Genomic DNA, 10,525 nt, shown 5'->3' with positions numbered 1-10,525 from the left:
GCAAATCAGCAGTCATGTGTTTTCTGGTTCAAGGATCAATACTGATGCTTTCAAAACTGCCTTTTTAACTGGAGGCACCTGTATGGCCCTGATAAATCAGATGCAGGTTTCATCTTAACCATTAACCTCCTGTGAACTGGGATTTCTTTCACAAAAATTAAATTCCCAGATAGCTATGAGTTCAGCCTGCAGTAAACTTCTGGCAGTGATCAGTACAATCTCAACCCGATGTCACAAAAACATACAGGTGCTAAGAGCTCTCATAATGTTTCACAAAGCCAGTCTTGGTACTTCATGGTGGTCAGCTTCTCATCCCTCTATCATTTATCCCAGCATCACTCAGGCTTCCTGCTGTCACACTTAATTATCTGTCTGCATTTTTGGATGCTAAATCACTCAGAGACAAAATTACAGAAAGAACCCTATCCGCAGACTAAGGGATCAAATTCAACATTGCTGGCCACCTGACTGGCCTGAAAGACTCCCTAAACTAAAGCAAGTCTACTGTTTTGTAACCACTCTTTCTGTGAAAACAGCTACAGGCTTATGCTCGGCTTTCAGATAGGAAGCCCACGTTGGAGTCTTAAAAACTATCTTTATCCAAGTTTTCTCCACATCCAAGATTTTTTTTTTTCAGATGAAGGCAAGCTGCTGGAAGTGAAAGAACAGCATTTTTTTTTTTTCTTTTTTCAGGCAGACCATAATTTTGTTTTCGGTAGTTCTCTGAGCCAACTAACTTTGATCTATGCATCACACTTGTTAATGACTGCAGTACCCAGCATGTCTCTCCTTCAAAGACCATCAACTTTATTAGTGCATCTTATAGCCGATTTACTTGTATTTTGCTATCATGTACTGCTAAAACGGTATTGCGGAAACGAGAACTTTTTCCCTGAAGGGCTGAAAAGCAGCTCATTATCCCCACTCCCGCAATCGGTCAGGTGGGCCCGACTTCTACTACACCCTTACCCTCTACACAGCAGCCCGGGGGCTCCATGTCAAGGCCAGGGTACAGGGTCCCGGAGGAGCGCGCTGGGTGCCCAGGAGGAGAGAGGCCTCCTCCGCCTTCCAGTACGCGCCATGAAGAGAGCTCTGGGGGAACGGAGCTACGGTGGAAGAGCAGCCAGGGGCCAGCCCTCTGTGAGTTACGACCCTCCCGGCCATGCCCGGCAGCCACTCCGAGAGCTGCCTGCTTTTCCCCTCCGGGGCGCCCCAGTCCAGCCCCGCGGAGCCGCAGGAGGAGCCCGAGCCGCGGCCCGGTGGGGCAGCAGGGGGAGCACGAGCACGAGGCCGAGCCGGAGGCAGCGGCGCAGCGAGCCGGGGCTCCGGCTGCCAGCACCGGCCGCGGGAGCCGCGCGGGCAACTACTCAGAGCCGCAGGCGGCGCGGAACGCCCGGCGCAGAAGCCGGGGATGCGGCTGCCGCGGGATTCGCCGCCGCTGCCGGCCTCTGCCTAACGTGGAGCGCAGCCCCCCGGCGGCAGCTGCGAAGCTGCAGCACCCGGCAGGCTCCAGCACCCGCCGCCCCTCAGCGCCGGGGAGCAGGAAGCTGCTCGCGGCCGGCGCCTAGCGGCCCCCCCCTCCCCACGCCACTCCCCGCCCAGTGCAGAGCGGGCGCCGGCGGCACGGCCTGCCGCGGGAGCAGCAGGCGCTGGCGTCGGATGCCTGCGCTACGCCATCCCGGTGCTGCCGCGGCCTGGACTCCGAAGGGACCGCGGGCGAGGAGGAGGCGGCGGGCGATCGGCGGCGGCCACTCTTTTGTGTCCCAGGTCGGTGCTGGGGGAGCGGCGAGAAGGCACGGGGGCCCTGAGGGCGAGGGGCAGGGCGGGATGGGACGCTCGGCGGGCGCGCGTCCTGGCCCTTCCCGTGGGGCTGCGTTGGGGGCCGGTGGGCGCCAAACGCACCCCTCCGTGCCCGGCCTGTGCCCGCCGCGGGCATGGCTGTCGGGAGACTTGTTTGTGTCAGGCTGACCCCGCTGCCTGCAGCAAAACTCCGAGAGCTTCTCCGCATCCCAGCCCGGCAAAGGGGGGAGCGGCGAGGCGGAGCGGGGGGCTGGCGGCCGTCCGGGGGCTATACCAGTTCAGCCGTGGGGCAGGGAATAACGCCGCCCCCCGCCTTGTCCCCTCTGGCCCCTCGCCTGCTGAGGCGTCCTCCCGAGCGGGGGGGCAGCATGTGGCCGCCGGGAGTGGCTTGTGTCGGGGGAAGTTTCAGCCCGGGCACCGTGTCGCCGTTGTTGATTGTTTATCGCTGTGAGGCGGAGCCGAAAATAGGTCAGAAATAACGTCCACCCAGTCCCCTCCGTGAAGTGCTGCTCGAGTACCGGCCGCGGTGCTGGGGGCACATGGAGGCGTTGCTGCTTTCTCCCTCCTTGCCTTCCTAAGAAATGCCGGATTCTGCCAGCGTTTGAAACAGTGTTTGCGTGGGTTTCCATTTATTTATATATTTTAATGTCGTTTCTTCGTGCGGTGTGGAAAGTTGCTGGCCGACCTTAGGAATAGCTGCCGGCTATTTCCTGGTGCTTGGAGGGCGGTACTGCCGCCTCTCCTCCCCCCCCCCACCGGCGGCCGCTGCTGCACGCCGTGGCTCTGCGGGCCCACTCCGAACCGAGCCGAGCCAAGGAAAATCCTGTTCCTCCCCTCGGAGCAGCGGCTGTGCGCTGCGGGGTGTGCGGCAGGACAATGTGTGTGTGAGGCTGGGCGCCGCAGCTACGCGGTGCGTGCTCTCAGCAGATGCTCGCGACGACTGTTACCGTCTGTAGGGGTGAAATACCCTCAGGACGCTAACGGCAGAATTTGCGTGATGTGTAAGCGCCCTCGTGGATAAGCTTTTCTTTCTGTTTGGTGTTGCTTTAAGCAAAATAGAACTTACTTGAAAACTTTATTTAATGATTATGTGCTGCAGACATGCCACTTCGAAGAGAAATTTCATAGCATAACGTTAAATTAGAATTGGGGGGAATTTACAGTCATGTTGATACTTTTAAGTAAAGAGGTCGTTGGTGCTGAAGTTTTTAAGCCAACTTCCCGTTTATGTTCTTGCAGTGGGTTCTTCTCATTGAAAGGTAAACAAACTTATTTTTGAAGTCTTCCATTTTGTCATGAAAGTGTCCATAAACGTCTATTTTCTTCTACTAGGGTTTCCTTTGTTTTACAAAGATTTCAGGCAGTTAGCTTACTGTTGTTTTATATATGGGAAAAGCCTGAGCTAAAACCCACGTATACTTTTTTTCTTGTTTGCTGGACTCAAAGCAAGCAGGGAATGCTACTGGGTGTGATCTTTATTACTTTGGAAGGGAATGTGTTACATTTTCATCCCTAAAATATCTCTTACTTAGCATTTTGATTTTGAAGAAAAAGCTGCTTGGCCCTTGCTAAAGGATAACTGTCTCTGGCCAAACCTAGTTCAGTAAAATCGTGTTTTGCTGGCAATTTATGTCTTTTTTCAGGATGTAAGAATGCTGGGTTTGTGGAGGAGCAAATCAGGTACTTCAGCATAGTTTTAATCATTTCAGTCAACAATTCATTGAGCATTAGAATTGAAAATAGTATTTTGTAGCAAATGAACAATAATCCAGGCTCTGGCTGTATCTTTGTGAATACTTTGCGTGAATGAAACACAGAATCATCTTGCTCTCTTTCTTCCATATGACTGTTAGTAGTCACAGTCTGAGTTACCTGGATTTGGTGTGTCAGAGCACAGCTGTAAATCTTAGTCAACGGTTTCCTTGGATGGACCAACTTGTTTTCCTTTCCCTGCCTTTTTCTCTTTTTTTTCTTTGTTTTTTTGTTTTTTTTTTTCCTTGTAAGCAATGTAAATCAATTCCTAATTTTTTCCAGTAATCAATAAAAATCAGATTTTTATGTCATTTGAGCTCATTCTTTGGAAGGCTTTAGATTTCCCTTATGTTAAATACAATCCTACAAACCTGGTAAGAATTGACTGATATAATATGTGAAAGTACTAGTTTTGTTCTTGAATTAACACTTATCAAGAAAATTGATCTGTTAACCTTCACTTCAGATTACAGTTGGTACAACTGGCCCAGTTAGCATTTGGCACGCACAGTAATCAATAATAGTAAAATGCACACAGTAGCTGAAATGTGTTTTCAAAACTTCTTTGGAAAATGTGTCAGACAACACATTTGTTGGTTCAGTTTAATTCCATTGCTATAGAACTTAGTTCAGCAAAACCTCAAAAATAACAGCACTGGTTCTGCTCAGGTTTCAGAAGAGCAGGTGTCTCTTCTGAAAGCCAGTGAATCCCCAGTAATGGATCTGAAACTGTTACCTGGCACTCTCCTTTTTTTTGGTTTTAATGTTTCCCTTGGAAGTACCAGAGTTCCAAAGCCCAGTTCTGGAGTTGGTTTTTGCATTTTTATCCCACACAGTGAACACAGTTCCCAAGCAGGGAGAAATGTGACAATTGAGATCCATTGCTCTCTCTAGCTCTCCCTGTTGATTTTGCTACTCAGCTCTCCACTGAGGAAGACTTTGACAAGTCCTGGTGGACTTCATTGTGATTAGAATGGGATATGTATGCCACAACAATCTGGCTGGCTGTGCAGCTATATAGGAAAGCAAGTTCTGGCAGAAGGATGAGGCAGATTACTGAGTGACAAGGTTTTGAGCTGCTGCAGGTAAAGATACAAGAGTCCTGCCTAAGCTCTGACTCTTGCAGTGTTATTTCTTTCAAGAGAACCTAGCTGTCTGTACCAGCCTAGGAGGCAGCACCTGAATGTTTCTTAATGCAGTGCTGAGTACTGGTGTCTGCGTCCCTTTCTGGGCCTGGGTGCTGTCCTGAACAAATGTGAAAGCTAAACTGGTTTCAAAAATGGACCTCAGTGTGAGAATTATAATAAATGGTTGACAATTCTTGTGCTGTTGACCTTGTTTCAGTGTCTGAAGTTATTGATGTGGACGAGTGCTTCTCACCCCTGCTTTCTTCTTCTTCAAAGCATAATGATGCTTTGTGTTTTCTGTCTTGAAATCCTTTCCTTCTTTCTCAGCCCCCATCCCTGCAGACTGTGGGATAGGCTTGGCAGAATATACCCTCTTGTTAACTAAGGTGGAAGGTTGCACCCTTTTCCTCCATATGGAAAAATACAGTCTCACTAGCACTTTAATTGTTTTCATGACAGGATAGATGAGTAGCATCTGTGCACTGACCAGCAATTCTTCCTGATGGGTATTTGTTTTGCCAGTCTGCTGTTGTATGTCAGGTCCCTCTGCCAAGCCCTGGGCTCAAGGAGCTTGTAGCCAAACTAAGTACCTGTGTGAAGTACCAGCACATTCAATTTCTCTTTTGGCTAAACTATGAGCTTAACTTAAAGAGTTTCTTGAATTACAAATTATTTAATCTTGCATTTATTTTCCCACATGGTGAAGCAGCTTCAAAAATGTGATTTTTAATTTTTTTTCTATTTTTTTTTTTAATTAGAAGTTAGTTTTATAGCAACCTTCAGATGCTTTGTATGTAGGATATAGGATCCTATATAGGAACTTTCAAGTCACAATCTTGCTGTTTTAGATCAGGAGTGAGACACGGCTTGACTGGTTAAATCCACGTAAAAGCCACTGTTTCCTGTCCCTGTGAGCTTGCTCGGACCAGACTGTGTTTCTGAATAAATGCTACTTCTGTGTTTTTCAGCCACAGCTAGGCAAACCACTAAAGTATGTCCTTACATTTTGCCAGCATTCATGCACCGTGTGTTTTCTGTCTGGCAAGACATGTGCCTTTTTGTTAAGCATCTGCTAATTTTGGCTTGCTCTAGTGTTTTACCAGGCACCTTTTGATCACTTTCATTCATAGTATACATCTCCTGAAGTCTTGTGTATGGAAAACTACATAGCTGTAGAAGTATGAACATAGAAGTTAAATATTTATGCATTCATTTCTAGTAAAAGCAGTTGGTATGTTGGTAATGCAGTGTCACTGATATTTGTAGAAGTCTGTTGTACAAATTGTTTTCCTCAAAGAACAATACATGGAACATTTGAAGTAACGAGTATACAACAGAGAGTATACAAGAAAAAAAAAATCTGAAAGGGGGGAAATAAGTTTGATGTAGTCTGGGGTCACTGGGAAGTCAGGTGAGCCAACTGTGTTTACTTCAAGCAGGAAATTGGTGACAGCCCTATTCTTGGAAAGAACAGACAGAGAAATAAGGAACAGAATGAAACCTCACAGTGCAACTTACAAGCGGAACAAAAGTTGCAAATGCTAAAGCAGACTGAAAGGAAATCAGTTCTGGTTTTTGTTAGATGGTTCCAGTGCTATCTTCTTTTTTTTTTTTTTTTTTTTTTTTTAAATGGATTTTTCTGTAGAGGTTTTGGAATTGGAAACATTTTCAGTACTAAGAATCTTGAACTTTGTGTTTTGCAAGCAGTTTTATTGGAAATAAGATAAAAAGTTCCCCTTACCAATATTTCTTACTAAAACCAAATTTTAGATTTCCCCATTTCTGAAGTGCATGGCTTGTATCAGGAAAATTGAAAAGTTACTTTTTACTACTTTTAATTTTCACATGAAAAATTATGAATTTGTTACGTGTAATACTGTATAATTATGTATATATATATATACGTGCTGAATAGTCTCCTGAATCTCATTTATAAAATAAATCACAAACCTGTGCATACCATACCGTCAAATTCTTATAATTAAGAACTCTGCAGCATTCATCTGTTGTGCAGGAAGCCTCTACACTTCACTTCTGACATACTGAAATAATAAACTGGCTTGTTTTTCACATCTAGCTCTGCTTAGTATAGTCACAAGCTTGTTCATGTGCTGTAACTTCGTGAATCTATCACTGTTAGTGATAAAGGTGTAGATCATTCATTACCTATTGGGTACAGGATGTCAAGCTATGATAAGCTTATCATACTTTCTAGCTATAAAATAAACTGACTTCTCTTTATGCTTTAGATGATTTTCTAAAGTTAATAAGTAAGGTTTCTCATTAAATTTTCATATAAAAATGGCTTGCAGTTTATCATTTATCTTTTTTCTATTCAAACTTGCAAGGAAATGTAATAGTATTTGCTCTTCTGCTGGTTTAGGAAGTATTCAGGAAACTGCACTTTCTTCCCAGGCTGTCAGTTCAGTTGTCACCTGACAATTTCTCTGCATAATGATTGTATATTTCCATGTAAAAAAAAAATCCATCTAGTGTTATTAATGTTGCTGTCTTTTAGTAGTAGAGGTATTTGCATATCTAGTGCTTTTTAATTACAGTATATATTGCTTGCCTGCCTATATATGTGGTCCATCTAGTTGTCTACAAATGTTATGTTTCTATAAATATATTTTTTAAAAAAGTTTTTCTGAGTTTTCTGGGCAAACTCCGAGGTTATACCAGCTATTGGATAATTCTAGGGCCAATGGTTTTGTCCACCTCTGACCTTAAACCTTTTATCTCAGTGAAATAATTCAGATCAAAATGTGCCAAGATACTGAGAGTATTTTAAGTGCCAAAACAGTAATGCATAGATAGTAGAAAACTATCTGTATTTTACTGCTTTACAGGTAAAACGGCATTGAGGAAAAAACCTTTTAACATTTAGGGTCAATACTATACCTCAAGAATTGGATTTCCAAGTTCACGTCCATTCTGTCAGGCTGGACTTCTCTTTCTAATGAAAGCCCTTGCTGCTATGGCAGAAGCTCTGAGCTACTGAGTTTCACCTGCTGTTAATTTTACTTAAGAGATGACCTTTTCTGTGGAAAGTACATTTGAATGGCTCTGAAATAAATCTGAATGCCAGCTAATGCTACAGATGTTTGGTCTGGATTTGGGTTGGTGACTACTGGCTCTAAAAGTTATGTACCTGCCTTTTAACTCATAAAAGGTGTAAAAGCTGAGAAGAGTTTAGGTGGAAGGATGAATTTTCATGACTAGCTAGTATGGTCAGCTGTCAGTTTGTCCTTCTAAGGTAGGGAACTAGGACCTGTTTGAAAACAAACCAGCTACACTATTGGCAGGGTACGGAAAAGCCTCTGATGACTTTGGTTCTTGGTTGTTGGGTCTTTTTCCACTGGATGTGTTATGTTGTATTTAATAGGTTTTTTTTTGCTTGTAGCAAGTTTGAAAGTAGCATATAAGGGATTTAATGGTAACCAAACGTTAGTACAAGAATTTCTGACTAAATATGACAAGGAAACGGTAGGAGAAAAGGAGTGAACAAAGCCTGTCCCATATAAAACATTGTCAAAAATTTTTATATATTATTGGTGACAGTTCAAGCTAATTCAGAAATCAGTTTACTGCTCTGTTTTGATGTAACCTTTCAAGTATTCCCATTGAAGCTACTGAAGGTGATCATTAGACTTCTGTTTTGAATGTGTAGTTTCAGAAACAGAGCTATGCCATTTTAGGTTTGTGTCAGTTACTCAGTGGTTTCTCATGCAGCAGCCTTGTTCTGCCAGTTAAATGCCACACAGAGTTTATCTGACAGAGGGGCACAAAGCCTTCAAGCCACAGAATAAACAAAAGCAAAACTTGAATTTGATAAGGCTATTATACCTGTCTAATGGCGTCTCTAAGCAACTTCTGTTTTGGCACCATAGTGAGAGGGAAAGCAGCACCAGCCCTGTGTCTCTCTTCCTCCACGACAGGGAGTGGAAGAGCCCTCCTTTAGGAAAAATAATTCCTGTCCCCCAACACCGATCTGTCGGTTGGTAACTGTGAGAAGAGCATGTTTCTGGGCCTGTTGGGGCAGAGAGCTGCTGGAAGCCACTTGGCTTTCCAGCCTCCCATGCCTCCTTCAGGAAAGAAACATCCCTGACCGGGTTGCCAGGGCGGGTTCCCAGGTGAGCGGTTGCATCCCTGGGAAGCTGAGCTGTAAGGAGGGGACAGGACAAGCCCTGCTGAACAGGGGAAAGGTTAGACTGGGCTGGCACTTGGGCTCTGGGACTATGCCCTTCCCTGAGGGGGAGGAGTACTGTCTCCTTCCCCTTTCAACTTGCAAAAGTAAATATAAGGAAGAAATGGAGGGTATTTTAACTGAGGAAAGTCTGTGAGAAGGGGAGTTTCTCTCACCCTGCCACTTAAACTGCTTTGCTGCACCGAAGCCATGGGCTAAGGAGATGGGCATGCTTGGGGGATGGCTGATCAGACGATCCACTGTGTTGTGCTGCTGCTCACCTTCCCTTCCCCATTGCTGTGTTGTGCTGCTGTTTGTGGAACTGTGCTCTGAAACAGGATAAGGAAGTGATCTGATCAAGCCCTGCAAAAATAGAGTATTCTAAAATGGTAACGAATTCATTTTAATATGCTGCCCCACGAGAACTGTGTTGGCAGTGTTGCAGGGGCGATGAGCTGGTGCTGTGAAGATGGGAATGAGCATCTGGGGAAGGAACTTCTGAAGCTGTTGATGGTGTGGAAGACTGTGTAGTTTCATGGCTAAAGCTGGCTGAAATTCTTGCTATGCCTTTGCTCACTTCTTCAGAGTTAGATATTAATATTGGCTTAGTCTTTCAGAGGTATCAGTGAAGCTGTTTGTGGAGGCTGTACTGCTTTAAATCAGTGAAATGTTGCGGTTTAAATTTAAAACAAACAAACCAACCCCAAAAGTTCACAGGGTAACCTCCAAAATACCCGTAAAGGTTTCTTGTGATGGTGGCAGGCTTTTTGCCTGCCCCAGCTGCCAGCACAGTTATAGAGATGACTGTTCGTGGGGTGGGTGGGAGCAAGTCTCCAAGGGTGGCAGAGGGAAATCCTTTGAAGACTTTGCTGCTAATAATATATAATGTGCTTACTGACATCCATTCTTCATATAGCATATATGCTGAGCTGTGCTCAGTTTGTTCAAGCTGCCATCACAGTTGTCAACTGCTACTGGTCAGCCTTCTTTACTTGACTCTTGTTTCTTCAGAAACTTCTTTTGCTGATCATTTGTCCATCAAAAAGCACAAAAGCACATAAAGTACTGTGTTTAGTCCCTTCTCTTCTAAAGCAATGAAGGAAAGCAGAGAGTGATTTAATTTTATTTTTGGGTTGGGGGTGTGTGTTCTTGGTTGGTTGGTTTTGTTGTAGTGTTTGTTTTTCCTAGTAGCTGTTGGGTCAGATCTGGTTTGCTCTGGGCTCCAAGGGTAGAAAAGAAGGTGAGGGACATCAAGGATAGAGCACTAAAATCTGGTGCTTGACTGGTTTTGGTAATAGCAAAGTAAACTTATAAAGCTAGAAATTTTTCAACTTGATGCTTTTAGATTTGGAGATGAGCAGGGAATAATTTGCTGGAGGTGCTGCCTGAGGTTGACAGAGAAAAGTGTAGCTCTTTCTCACCTGGTCAGTATGAAGATAAGCAAGCAGCAAGAGCTTCAAGTCTTGCACCAAACTGACATGTAGGTATTTGATACAATATGTTCTTGAAAAGCTTTAATGCGCATTCTGAAATACTTTCCTGTGTCCGTGTTAGGTCATTGCTTGCAATGGCAGTCTGCTTAAATGTCCTTCAGCTTTATGCTTGTATCATACAACCATAACTAAGTTGTGCTTTGTACTAGACTAATACAGATTTGACT

The 10,525-nt window shown here is 44.6% G+C and overlaps 1 protein-coding gene across 2 annotated transcripts in view; it reads left to right on the top strand.

Annotated features, from left to right (window-relative positions):
- Positions 1-1,751: 1,751 nt before the first annotated feature.
- Positions 1,752-10,525, top strand: part of FAM135A (family with sequence similarity 135 member A) — a 93,882-nt gene continuing 85,108 nt past the window's right edge. Inside the window, exon 1 of one of the 2 annotated variants that reach the window (XM_061460512.1) lies at positions 1,752-1,767. The gene's annotated coding sequence lies outside the window, so the exon portion shown is untranslated. Of the gene's footprint in view, positions 1,768-2,321; positions 2,418-10,525 lie in introns of those variants that run through there. The other variant, XM_061460511.1, reaches the window with a different exon arrangement.

This window comes from Pezoporus flaviventris, unplaced genomic scaffold (assembly GCF_033815535.1).
Source record: "Pezoporus flaviventris isolate CSIRO_AGI_PZ_B2104156 unplaced genomic scaffold, CSIRO_AGI_Pfla_v1 ptg000031l, whole genome shotgun sequence".
Classification (NCBI taxonomy): Eukaryota; Metazoa; Chordata; class Aves; order Psittaciformes; family Psittacidae; genus Pezoporus; species Pezoporus flaviventris.
The sequence above is the reverse complement of the archived record's forward strand: the minus strand, read 5'-3'. Positions and strand labels throughout refer to the sequence as shown.